Here is a 14,988-nt window from a genome sequence, read left to right as displayed (position 1 = left end):
AGCAGATAACTTGAACAGGTTGTTGGTCAGGGAAAGCTAGCTTTTTTTGTCTATGTAAAGACTGCGCGATCGATCACCTATAGGTCTGATGAATTCACGGCATTAATTAAATCCTCTATTACTACAGCTCTTTATCGACTTCGTCAAGACGTTTCAAAGATGGACAGGCCCTTCAGTAATGAAAAAACTATTATGAAGAAGAATGTAATAATATTGTTTATATTATACATCGAGTGAATAAGCAGGTTCACCAAAATTTCTAATTGGTTATCGTCTCTTACTGTAATTATTTTAATGTATGTTACTGATTAGATCTAAAAATTCATCATTGTCTTATGTTTTAAAATCGAAAGTATTTTTACGATTTTGTCTAATTTAATATTACTTAATATTGATTTTCCGATGACTGTCCTTTTTATTATAGGTATTTCTAGCAAAGATAACAAATAACTCTTTCTCAGTATCCGTTTAAAACCCACATTCGCACGTATTTCAAATTGAATGATGTTATTACAGAAGAGCTCAATTTGATTCTCGACTGTAACTAATTGAGTTTTTCGACATTCTTTCCGAAATATACATAATTGATCGCTATAAATAATCATTTATAGATAATAATATGAATTAAAGAATTTTGTGTTAAAAAGGTAGGTATATGTTATTCACATTACATTTTAACTGACAATTCCAATTTCGAATAAGCAATAGACAGGTATTTGCACGTAATACGTTGTGTATAGTCAAATAATAGCCGAATTCAGTAAGAGCTCCGTCCATTAGGATTAGAACTCAACGTTGCGTAAATTCCCTATGCTTGGTGGTGCTTTGAAATGCATTTACTAAAATATGTCTCCTGTGCATCGCTTTTAGTGTATTAATAATTTCTATTACGTTTCGGGGAAATAATCTCTTTGACGGGGCTATTTGTACCTATCTGGTTTTGATGACATCAAAAAGGTTACATATAAAAAAGTAAGAATAAAATATATTTGTGGAGCTGTTTTTCATTTGTTTTTCTTTTTAAGTCAAAATGAGTGAATCTTTATGATATTGAAATTCGATATGTTTTAAATAATGTTTATAAAAAATTCAACGCCGGCCGAAAAACACTTGCAACGTTTATGGACATAATGTGGTGTCAGTGTCTTTGAGATTTACCAAATATTATATAAGTAATCGCATACTTTTAAATTTACTTTGCAATAGATAAGAAAATTAATATGATATTAATATTGTATGAAGATATTATTTATTTACACTTTATTGTATACCACAGATAATAACTAAAACATAAAAGAAACAATTAATAGAAGGTTACAAGAGGCGGTCTTACCGCTCGAGGCGATCACCAGACAATCTTTGGATGGAAATGAGAGACATGAAGGAGAGGGCAGCTTACGATGTACGTACATCCAAATATACACACCCATATTAACAAACATACTCACATTAATCTATATACTTGGCGACGTATACGTATGTAATATAACTTTGCTAATGGGATATATAATTAAAAATCATTGGTCATTCACTTCGTACACAAAGTACTAGCTAAGCACGCACGTGAAATAAGTCCGTTTTAAGTAACAACATGTAATTTTAATATCATTTATAGCCGATGACGTTATAACAATAGTGGTCATAGCGAAACGACCTCCAAAACTATTCAAATATAACACATTTAAATGTAAACGAATGAAACAGGTCAACGAACTTACGAATAAAATTATAAAAAATATTACTAATGTATATATAGAATACATTATATTTGTCGGGTTTAAATGACATCATTATGAAAAGTTTTGACAAGTAAATATGGTACTAAATGCACGAACCTTCCTTGTCGAAATATTTGTATAAATATTTATGATCGGAATGACATAAACGATGACTTAAATGAAACGTGACCTCGTTCTCGACAGCAAAATTGCAAAAATAATCACCATTCCGCCATATTACAGTTGTAATCGACATAAATACGTAATAACTGAATTGGCCTAAAAATTCCCACTGAATAATTTAGATTCATCGGTATACATTATTTAAGATTTTCTCAGAGGGAAATGGAAACGCCTATGCTAATGCCACAGTAGGAACAAAGTCACAACCGCTGGTCGATGTGACCGAAAGGTTTTGGATCCACGTACACAAGCTGGTAGACCCGACATGGAAGGTTCCTCGCTATGTAGACCGATCATCTAGGAGTTCTTTGGCGGAGCCTTGCAGTGAGCGCTTATCTGATGATGACGATGAGGATTTATTTCGGAAATATAACTGTGACACCTAATACTCTAAATAATGCTGAGTGTACGGCCAAGAATTTGACAAGTAATAAAAAAAAATTCAACACTTTGGATACAATTTTTTTAAAACAAACAATATTTTATAAAAATGATATAAAGAAAAATAAAAATGTGTAAATGACGTCAACAGAAACTAATTACAGCTACGACCACGTTTTAACAATACTTACATTAAACCAAAATCAAACGACCAACAGACCACGGCAAACATTTCTAATTTGGTTTTCGTAAACACGTGACGGAGTCATCACTTCAAACCACACACGTGATGTATTGGTACGTGTCGGTGGTCCGTACCGAAAAAGAATATCGATTATATTAACAAGTACATCCCTGTTATACAGAGTCGCATTCAAGCTGTTTATTATGCAAATAAATCGTTTACAAACATTAAGACGGTCGTTAGAGACTAATTCAGATATATGGTTGTTTACGATCGCAAAATAAACTCTGCAAGTTATTTAAATGCATGTCATATTCATTTTAATGATAGAGCATGCCCTTATATAGTGCATTACTGAACTAACTACGTTCTATATGAGTTTCTCGTATAATAAGCAACGCTTTATTTATTTTATTTTATTTATTTACTCTTTATGCACACAAAAATGTACAACGGCGGACTTAACGCCGTTCTATACCAGTCTACCTTAGGGCAGATATATACATATTATTATATTATTATATATTATGATGATATATTATATTATTTATATATATACGCTTTCATAGTATATTATAAATATTAAAGCATTTATTGATAGCATAATATTTTTGCTTATGGCTGTCCACAACAAAAATACGTATTAAATAGTAACCACAAAGATAAATAAATTAAAAAATGAGAAAATACTTTTTTGGATTTTGTCATAGTTACAAATTTAATTTAAACACTATTTAAATGTTAATTACATATATCTTAACATTCATCAGTGCCGTGGTCACAAAAGTATATTGCATCAGCTTCATTTATTGATCTGGAAATATATTTTAATATGTTAAAATTTAAATATTACTGTTTATTAATGGTTACTATTTTCGTTGTTCGTCGATTCAAGTCATAGACACCCATTGCAAGGCAAAGGTCTTCCCCAAAGATATCTATGGGGGTATAACATAATAGAAACGCTTAGCAGGCAGTTTGACGATCGCAGTGGGGTATGGTATACAGAGGACTCTGCTGTTTATTCTCTGGAAACTTGTCTGTGAGCAGTGGTAATCCTATATAATTAATTCACAGTGTAAATTCTATAATATTGTATCTCGAGAATCGAAGCTCCGACGTGCGATCGCAGGTTTAGTCCTCTACCACCGGGCTACTACTGCTCATAGCTACCATTTTACAAGCTCATATTTACTACCAACCATTTACAAAATGAAAAACATTTTTTTTATATATTAAATTCGCATTCGCTCAATTGTTCAGTTTTATAAATTTTACAATATTGATTTATTTTGTTGTATTAATTTTGGTATTAAGTATAATATTAATGTAATAACATCATCATTGTTTTAGATTCAAGACGTCGATTGTTAACCCAAAGATTTTCTATAGAAACGGTTGGAAGCTGCATGCCTCTAGCAGCTTCCGACAACCTTTTTGAGATCGTCTTTCCAGTTTTCGGGTGAATGTCTTACGTTACGCTTGCTTAGTTTCTCACCCCTGGTCTTTAACATTATATTAATAAAACTTACAGCCGGTAAATAAGAAGATCAAAATAAAATCGACACAACCTAGTACCTATATTTTTTTTAAGTTACATCACTGGGATTTTCTTTTTTTAAGAGACCTCTTTTCCAAAATAAATTAACCACAGATTCTATAGCTAAATTACTACAAAAATCTCCAGTTTTTTTTTTCACATTATTAGTAAATACTTATCTAATTTAAAATTTGCTTTGCGGTTGATTAGGCAAACTTACATCATATTTATATCAAAATTTATCTCTCATTTTTTACTTTTACGAACTTATGCACACTTGTCTACTTGTTGAGTTTTTTAAAAATACAACCATGATATTTCCTGCTATAATATTAGTCATTCTTGCTACCGCTTGTGTTCCGATTACCAAAGACGTAATAGAACTCGTACATGTTTTAAAGTTCGAAAAAGAACTTGTGTTTATTAATTCTTCTGCTTATTCTTCTTTTTAGCCGATAGACGCCCACTGTAAGGCATTAGCCTGCCCTAAAGATGGTCACGATGACCGATCATGCGCTGCCGGCACCCAGCGTCTTCCCACGTTCTTATCTATGACATCGGTCCACCTGGTGGGCGCCCACATCGCGTCTACCGGCACGTGGAAACCTTTCCCACGGCTATCAGTTGCACGAGCTATGTGCCCACTGTCACTACGGTCGGTGATCTATATTCTTCCGCGGATCACCTCATTTCTAATTCGATCTCGCAGCAAACTACGAGCATAGTCATGTCCATTTATTATTTAATCAAACGTCTTCATTATTTAATTAAACGTTTATTCATATCTTTAATTACTTTTTTACGCATTGTGTAATGGCGGACGTAATTGACTATAAGAATTCTCCTGTAGTCAAACCGAGAATTAATTTTATAACGAATAATCATAACTACAATCTTTAGATCCTTGCAAGAAATTTATAAGGTCAGTTAAGTATTACTTAAAAACATCGAACACTTAAATGTTTACAATTAAAATATAATCCATTTTAATTACTATTTATGACATTATAAAACCTAATAATCTGTATTGTTGTCGACATTCATTTCTTTTCGATTCTTCACTGTGCGTTTGTCGTATTAGTATTCTGAAATTGTATCCATACGAAGTGATGCATTCGTACTTGACGCGGGCACGAACTAAGTTATTTATTTTTATTGCGCGTTTCATACGCTCTTTGTTCGCGAAACGTGTACCCGTACACTAAGCTGTTAAAGAATAAATCAACAAGTGACATATTTAATGTTCCGTCAACAAAATTCATTTTGTTTTACATAAATACATGATTTATATTTCACCAATTTAATACTGATTTACTTGCTGAGTAGTGATAGCTCAGTGGTAGAGGTTCTCTCCACTCGGAATCGTGGGTTGCGAGTTCGGTTCCCGGGATACAATTTTTATGTAATTCTCATTTTGTACACTAATTACTTAGGATTACCACTGCTAGCAAACAAGCTTTAATACGATTGGCAGCAGCATCCTCTGCATATCGTAATACCACTGCGACCGCCAGTAATTCCCCTATAGATATCCTTGATAAATGACAAATAAAATACTCATACGATGTTAATGATACTGAAAGTTTTGATAACTATTCCGCTTCAAAATAACATGAATAAATTATTTAAAAATTCGAAAATTTATCTCTCTACTAACCATTTCACATCATCATCAATATGATTGATTATAGGTGAAGAAGACTTAAAGAGGTGAATGTTATAATGATAATGATTAAGTGTTATCAATGAATATATGTTACACCCTATCAAAAAATTAATGGTTACTGAAATAATAAATAACGTAATGAACTGGTGAGAAAAAGCCTTCGCAAAATTCGTATTATATTAAAATTTATTATTGTTAATTACCTGCCTCTGCAGCCGTTGTGCTACCAGAATTTATTGGACTGTCGAATTCATCGTTCTTTCATTTATTTTCGCAAAATGGCGACAACTTAAAAATTACGTTTTTCAGTGTCATTATGGATTTCACAAGTAAAAAATGATTTAAAGATTTTTTCAAGTCAGCGATAAAGTAACGATGAACTTCGATTATCTTATAATGATGAAGCTCCATCTCGTGCTACTATTTAAATCTGGTTTATTGAATTGAAACGTGGTCTTTGACTTTAAACGAGGCGTGGAGTGTGAAGATCCGGAGACGAAAGAAATTAACTGATATGGCCCATCTGATTGGCAAATTGAAATGGCAGTAGGCAGGCTGAGTAGTGCGCTGAAGAGATGGCCTCTGCAGGGTCTGGATTGGAGACCCCGAATCGGGTAGCGCAGCATAGTACATCCACCATCTTCCTTAGAGTAAGATTATGGACCCTTTAAGGATGCAGTCGACATCCATTCAGCCCTACTTAGGATGGACTTCCGCAAGGTAACGCCTGATTCCATTAAATATCCATTCAGGCTTTTGAAAGCCTGTGGGGGAGGGGATGATGTCCAGCAGTGGATGTCCTTTGGCAAGAATTATGATTATTATGATGATAATGACGCATCTTTGGTAATCCAATTTTTATAAAAGTTTTTATTAAAGTTGACAACACCTCTAGAACTAATCGGACGAGTGACAGATTGAGTAATAGTGAGACAATCGATAAGTATGTGTTATCAAACGATCCAAGCGAATCGCTTCCTGTACCCAACAGTATTTTCCTCAAACTCGTTGCCGGCAAAGGCGATATGTTACGTGTTCTGAAGCCAACCTTACGTCACTGCATAGGTGGACTCCATAGCTTTGGATCTTACGAAATAACTTCTTCGAATCAATAAGATTTCGATTTTATGTGAAAGACTAATTAGTAAATTAATTAAAATTTAAATACTGACCAGTCTTCCCACGCTAGATTCAAACGGTGATGAAAGAACATTTTTTTTTTAAATAAGGCTTCGAATTTTGAATTTAGAACAGTTTTTGAGCTATTCATCTAGAGTCTTACGTTAACATTAACTTGTCTAATGCATTTATAAATAGATGATTGTTTTATTTTGTTTGAATAAAAAAAGTTCGTGATAGAAAAAAATAGAGTTATACGCATGTTGTCTATGATTATGACAATGAAAAGCACATGATGCCTATGTGTATTTATGTGTACTATTAGTGTCTAGTCTAGTCTATTTAATACGTTTATTAACTAACGTACAGGTTGAATAAATAACAATGAAATTGGATACAGACAATCGACAAAAATGTATACAAAACCTTTTCCGAAAAATTTACGCGTTTTAAAAATCATTTAAAATTCAATTAATCGCGTAAAAATTAAACAGCTAGTTAACTGGGCCGAAAGGGAGAGCCTTCGACAAACTCGATCAAAACCTGTCGCCCAAGGCCAACCGGGGGAGACAACACAGTCCATGTATTTACACGCAATGTTTACACTGGCCATATAACCATTTTAGGTGGAAGTAGTAAAAAAACGGATTAGTATTACACTCAATTAACGCACGAAGTTGCTAACCGAATTTTATTTAAAGATTTAAGAGGATTACGTCATAAGATAGCAGGCCAACGTTGATGTGTTATATGAAAGCAAGCACAAAACATAATCGAAATAAATCTAAGACACAGTAACACACGGTATCAATGAGTTAACAAGTGGGACATAATCCAAGAACGTTTGTTTACCAAGGGTTATTACACTATAAATGACTTCATATAAAATATCAAATTTTGGATGTGATATGTTTGCCTCCAGTCTCTTTTTTTTAATAGTCCCCACTATTGGGGACCTCTCGTTCCCCTATATCGTGTGGGACAGAGACTTTTTATTTCTAATATTTTATTTATATAATTTTTTTATTATTATCATTCTCCTCTTTCATGTATCATATTATCTGTCGTACTGTTGCTTTCGTTCTACAATTTTTCTCCGGTCTCTTTGAATGTAAATAAAATATGTACCTTTATATTCATTGAAAAAATATATAATCGAGCATAATTTTTTACGTCTTTTGTTTTTAAGTCTAAAGCATTTATCATTCAAACAATTGATAGGCTAAACTTGACGTGAATAAAAAATGTAATTTACCTTATGTTGCAAAGAGAATATTATTGAATTTGAATCTCTATCTTTCAAATGATGGATTTGTATCTAGAATTATTTTGTCACTAGCCACATAGCGCTCAGAATAGATAGCTGCTGGGGCCTTAAGGTTTTGTAGAAGACTACAGAGAGGCGAGCGCAGCGTTGAACGTTCGCCTACGTCGTGGCAAATACAGGCCGCTTCCAATCAGTCTTGTAGGAGATCTCTGGGAGAGCCTATTTCCGGCAGTAGATGTCTTGCAGCTGAAATGGGATGAATGGAAGTATGGATTTTTCCCTTGATAAATGTCGTTTGACTGTAGACTATTGCAGCTTCATCGGTACGGTAACTTTTAATATTTTAACGGATTGGGAGGCCACCAGGTTCTGTGGGACAGGGTGCAAAAGCACCCAATAGAGAACCTCGGTATAGATTGTCAATTAAAATTCGTTCAAAATTCATATTCATAGGTACCCTAGAAGGATTAACTGCGGGTCATCCCTAGTAAATAATAGCTTTGTGTTACAAATATCTGAATGGTTCCAAGATTTTAAAATACAAAATAAAAATGATACATCTTGATAATATTAACTCTTATCAATGTAGATGTGCATTATCTTAAACTGCATACACCGGTTAAATGTTTTCTGTACTATTCCTGAGGAAATAGTCGTATCGTCTTCTAAACCAGACTAATCATGTAAAAGAATTTACTGTTACCTGAGACACAAAAACACCTAAAATTATAAAACAAAGGTCAACAGGTACTTTTACCTAGTCAACGAAATAACGAAGAATAAATTCATAGTGAATTCGTATGCAGTGGAAATGGGAGCCAAAATATAACAACGAAATTTCTTTACAACCTGCGTAAGTATTTAGGCGTGTAAAAAGCGAATATCGACTCATTTTTGTAACGGACTTCTGAAGAATCATTGGTAGGATCATTAGATATTAGATAAGGAGAGGTCTACTTGAAACTAATACTCAGGTCTTCAGCCGTGTACACCCCACCCCATTTGTCTACATCGCGATGAACCCGGCAACCGCACATAGGGTCAATAATGTATTTAAATTTACGTCTATTTATATAAGTTACATAGGTAGAAACTATTTAAAGTAATTACAATACATAACAAATCCTTGACGAGATGAAAACGGTCGAAATGAAATAAAGTATGTATTGAAATGTTAATATGTTACTCTTTGATAGCCAAGGTCGTTTCAGCACATAATCGCCAACTGCTAGAGATAAGCCTCCACCAAGAGATCCCCCTGTATATCTAATGTATAATGTCCATACTTAGCAGGCGATCGTAGTGTCATATAATGGTATGCAGAGGATATGGATATATTCACGCTTTGTGCATTAATTATGTGTATATATATATATATATATATATATATGTGTGTATATATATAAATATATATATATATATATATATATTATAAGTGTGTATAATAACATATTTATCTAAATATCTCAGAAATCGCACCCACGACCTGCGATCACAAATCTCAGTCCTATCGCTGGGCTCTTGCTGTAATCAAAGTAATTTCATATAAAAGAGCTCTAACGATTTAGCTCTTGTTATTTTTAAATAATTCTACACCGGAAAGGTAGAAAGATTTTCTTTACTTTTCTTTTATGGTATCCCGATACTTAAGATGACAGTTCGTATTACCTACTTATTTATATATTTCCGTTAATAACCATTTTACTGACAACGAATTCAAGTTTTAATAAAAACATGCTTTAAAATTAACAAGGCTATATAAAACTTAAGAGTAACCTTATTAAAGTGAATGTAACAATTATGTCCTTAAACATATGCATATCAGACACCCCGGGTTGACCTTTCGCTTGACAACCCGCCATGTTAGTACAGCACTATTGTATCGATTTACGTAACGTTCGCCGGTTATTACTGGCATTTATCAATAATTTAATTCGGCTATCGGGAGATCACATGTTGTAACCACAAAATGCGAATTGATAACTAGAATTTTTAAATTCCTCTTTTTAGTAACAAATGGTCACTATTTACTTTCCTGTCACTTACAGTTTTTAAATAAATCCTTTTAATTAGTCCAGACATCCAGGGTTCTTTGCAGAACCTCGGCCCGAGTAATCATAAGTATTTTACTTATTGAATTGCTTAGTCAACGAGGTTTTAGTTTGAGTGGATTCTTTTTGTATTCCACTTCAAAGTTTCTGGAGGAGGGCAAACTTCGGACAGCTGGATCTGTAGCTATTGTCGGACTAACATTATTTCGTAATACGTTTCTTAAAAAGATGAGGTGGCAGATTTTAAAATGTATCATATTTGCTTTATGCTCTTATTGGTCGTTTATCTTCATTGCTGGAAAGCCTTGATCGAGGATTCGACCAATTACCTCCACAGGTCTTTTTAACCTACTTTTCTGTGTGCTTCCTTTATTGTGAGACCCGTCACCACACGCACAGATTCCGCTCATCGGATTGACGATAGCCCTCTAAGTTTCCTGCGACAACAAGCCTATCCACACCTTTTGGTTGCCTCTGAGCTATGTAGCCGAAGTAGCCCAGAAACCGCTTGTAGCAGATTGACGAGAGCCTGGTCTTTATACGACATTGATCTAGAACAGATCTGTTGGTTCTTCTGGCAGTCCACGTTATCCCCAGCACCACATTTCAAAACCGTTATTCCTTCGGTCTGCCGAGCAAATTGTTCAAGATTTAGATGCATATAACGTTTAGAATATCAAAGTTCTTACCGGTCTCATTTAAAATGCATACTATATATACTCTACTAAAACATATAATACCTAATTAAGTACTATATATTTTAGTAGATTTAATTTTAATTTACTTAAATTTATGTGAATGTTTTGTTATTAACGCAAGTGCGCTAAAGCGACATAAGCCTTCTCCATCTTATTCAAGAGTTCTTTATCTAGCTGAACTTGAACATGAATTTTCCGCAACTTTTATGATGTCAGCAGTCCATCTTTTTGATAGTTGATCTTACTTTGTAAAAAGAAATCCAATTTGTAGTAATTTGTGACTACCTAACGTCTTGTGCGCTTTGTATGTGGCCCACCCACTTTTAGTAAATGTTTTACAACATCTTTGGCTTTCGTTCTTTAACGTATTTAAGTGCTGTTTATCTTGTCTCGTAGCTTGACATTCAGAAAGCTTTTTTCGATACTTCTTTGATAAGACCTGATTTTATGTAAAAAAAATGTAGTCCATGTTAGACATGCATATGATTAGGCACATATTCAATGCTTTTGTTTTTAATTCAACTGGTAAGGTTTCTTTAAGCACTTCCCTTATTGATCAATACTTGTTTTGTATAAATTTTATTCTTCTGCGAATTTCTATATCCTACGAAATTCTAATGATATTTTAAATCCTAAATATATATACTTTTCTAAATCTTAGTCTGAAATCATTATCTTAAAAAATTTGTTATTATTCCTACTAATATTGGTAGCATCTAGTAAAGTTACTAATCTTAGTATTAGCAAGTAAACATAACTGTTTTATGTGAACAACAAGGGATCTTTAGGTTTAAATTATATTTGATAGCTAAATCTAACGAATCCGATATTTATAAAGTTTAAGTTTTTTTATCTTAATTTTAGCTGCATTATAGTTTTTAACATCTATGTAAACTTATAATATTATTATAACAATTTGCGATGTTTTGATAAGAATATACATCCGATAAAACGATTCCGCATACGATACTTGAATTGTTAACAAAAAACAGGATTTCAACGAACAATCAGAGCAATAAAAACATCTAGTATACTTATAGCAGATTTAAAATAACATCCTTTTAATATGCAACCTTCAAACTAAACGCAAAAATTAAACACGCAATCCCGTGTTTACTTTGTGTAATCGATCGAATGATAAATCGGTTCACTAATTGAGATTCTATTAACATATTTACGTATAAAGATTTACTGGCATTAATTGTAACATATGAATATAGACCGTATTGCGATTCGAAGGAAATATTGACCATAAAAAAACAATTATTTTCGTTGTGCAATACAGTAAACCCCTGATTAACATGGGTATTTACCACAGTTTATGATGGACTTCAAGTATTGTACATTGGGTACTTATAAAATTAAATAAATTCGATATTTTTCCGCCTCTCTACAATCCTCTGTCGCCGTTTGGCAGAGACCTTTTAAATAGGAATTCATGGGTTCATCGGTGAAAGTTTTATATATAATTTCTATCTTCATTTTTAAGTTTCAATTTTTTTTCTCTTTTATACCGATGTGCTTTTTTGCTTAATCTTTTACCATCATTCATTATATTTAATCGCGTTATACGAAGACAACTGAACGCGGTATACGGGAATGTTTGACCAACATGTTATCTTATAGAAAACCTAAACTTCAAACTGTAATCCTTCTTTATTAACGAGATCAGATATTTTTTTCCAAAGAATGATGGCCAGTGTTACACGATTATAAATACGAAATATCATTTTTAATTAACTAAAAATACAGCGAAAGCGACTCATGACTACAAAATTATATTAAATTTAATTATATGGACCGAATAAAAATTTATATGCGTCATATATTCGTTTCGTTTTATATTCTAGAAACAGCAACGTTACTATATGCAGCAGTTGCAACTGCCATTTGAGTTTTAAGTTGCCATTTAAGTTTTTTTGTTTTTTACAAATTAAAACACTTTTACCTCTTATATCATAGTTTATCAATACTTTTTTTGCGAAATGAGATGAAATAAACATTTGTTACACACCACAATTTCACATGGCAATTACAAAAAGATGGAACTAAAAACTAAAACCTTAACCATAACCGAACGTGATAAAATAAACATTTGTAATTAATTAAAATGTTTATGTATTGCAGTAATGTATTGCACCCAGTGGGTGAAATCCTGATTTACAATAATAATCCTGCAAACCAGGTGATCATTAAAAAGAGCAGGGTGTGTAAGTGCTTAGCCCAGTCTGGTATAATGGGGTGTGCATCTGTCGTATGATTCGTGAAAACACCTGTAAGTCAAAGCATATATCATCATCATTTTATTGTATTAACTATATATATATATATATATATATATATATATATATATATATATATATATATATGTATGGATGTATGTAATCAATACTGTAAGTCGATCCGAGGTTTTTATTTTATTCTTAAACCCTCTAATCATTAAAAAATTTTGAAATAACAATACTCTCAATTATACTTATATTATAAGATTGTTAACTTGTCTGCGTAAAATTGTGAATTTTATCAAACCAATAACATAATTAGTGAAGTGTTAAAATTGTATCCTATTTCAATTAACACTTCAAAAGGCTTTGGAATACGAAATCGCGACAAGGTCGAAAATATCCTGTTTCTATCGTAAATTCACGTCTGTCTGGGCTCGTTTTAACCAATTTATCTCATGTTGACGCCTTATATTCTTAAACTTCTTAGGTTTTCTTCAACGCTAAGCTAAAAGGTCATTTTATCGCAATATTGATTACCGATGTATCAGATATTATTGTATTTTAATTTACAAACAATTTTAGTGCAATAATATTTCATATAAATTCTGGCGACCACAATTTGTTTTAGAACTAGCGAAGCAGCTATCACAACTTCTGTTAGACAACACAAATATCTGATCATATACAACAGTACAACACAAACTAATCGGAAATTTTATTCGATATAACAAAAGTTTTTTTTTTTTTATTAAGAATTATTATTTAAATACACTCATAAAAGAACTTTAACGCAAATTTCTCTACTCTCTACTCTCTTACTCTCTCTACTACTAAGTACAAGCAATAGGAATACAAGCAATAGGAACCAAACAAAACAAATATTCGTTCAGATATATCATCTACAACTAAATGCCTTATCAGAAGAGCATATTGTTCTTAATACAAAAAGCTACTTTTTAAAATATTTTCAAAAGGTTATATAATATCAAAAGGTTATATAACATTTTCGAGTGATCACTTTATTAGATTTAAAGTAATAAGCTACTGAACTAATGAAAGTGAATTTTTGTAATCGAACGAAACGTCAATATAAATTTGCAGCGCGTGGACTGTCAAACGTGCTAACTTCGAAACGATCCTCAAAGGCGAGAAGTTTATAACAAACTTGAAAGTTTCACTAATCCTATTTTGTAAATATCTGTGCAATTTTTTTGTGCCTACAAAACAATAAAATATTAGTCTTTATCCGTAAAAATCCATAGATTTATTTATTAATATTTATTTATTACAATTTGTGCACTAGAATAACAACCTATATTGACGAGAATCAATTCAATTGCAAATATGTTATTGACTATGCTTTCTATATTTTATTTTTTTATAACATTTTTTTATATTTTTATATGTATTTTATATTTATTTATTTTTATAATACACGGTTTTTTACCTAAAACATTTTGAAAAAATCAAATATGATCGTACCCAAATGCAGGTTCTTACAATGAAACAAAAATACGCAAGTAGGTTAGTATTTTTAGGAGACAAGTGTGTACAATGACACGAAATCGCGATATAATCCGTCTGTTATCTTAACTTGCGATCAAAAGACATGTCTCTTTTGTCATTTTAAAAGCGAAACTTGTCATGCGAATCCTTCACGTTGCGTTCATCTTACACAACCCCGATCCTTACGTATGCATGGTTTATAAAAATCGTGTAACAGAAAAATTTCTTGAGTTTCAGAAATGTAAATTATTTTTTGCAATACCTCGACGACAGCAATGAAACTATTACATTTTTTATGTTAAAAACAAACACACGTTACACACATTAATGTATTTAAAAAAAACTTTTTAGTATTTACTATGCAAGGCTGATTGATGTCTTCCGAAATCAAATGTGAAAATTATTTAATTAATAATTAATCTTCACTTTTTCATGTTTTGTTTTAGTGCA

General features: G+C 32.2%; 1 protein-coding gene across 2 annotated transcripts in view; it reads right to left on the bottom strand.

The window, feature by feature from the left end:
• LOC137928523 (UDP-glucosyltransferase 2-like) overlaps window positions 1-14,988 on the bottom strand; it is a 64,729-nt gene that overhangs the window by 15,411 nt on the left and 34,330 nt on the right. The window contains exon 1 of one of the 2 annotated variants that reach the window (XM_068771424.1): window positions 2,474-2,550. The exons of the other annotated variant lie outside the window; for it this stretch is intronic. The gene's annotated coding sequence lies outside the window, so the exon portion shown is untranslated. Of the gene's footprint in view, window positions 1-2,473; window positions 2,551-14,988 lie in introns of those variants that run through there. 2 annotated transcript variants of the gene reach the window in all.

Source organism: Battus philenor, unplaced genomic scaffold, assembly GCF_028537555.1.
Source record: "Battus philenor isolate CCGP_79_NKW_IND1 unplaced genomic scaffold, ilBatPhil1.0.hap1 SCAF_11, whole genome shotgun sequence".
NCBI classification, from domain to species: domain Eukaryota; kingdom Metazoa; phylum Arthropoda; class Insecta; order Lepidoptera; family Papilionidae; genus Battus; species Battus philenor.
The sequence above is the reverse complement of the archived record's forward strand: the minus strand, read 5'-3'. Positions and strand labels throughout refer to the sequence as shown.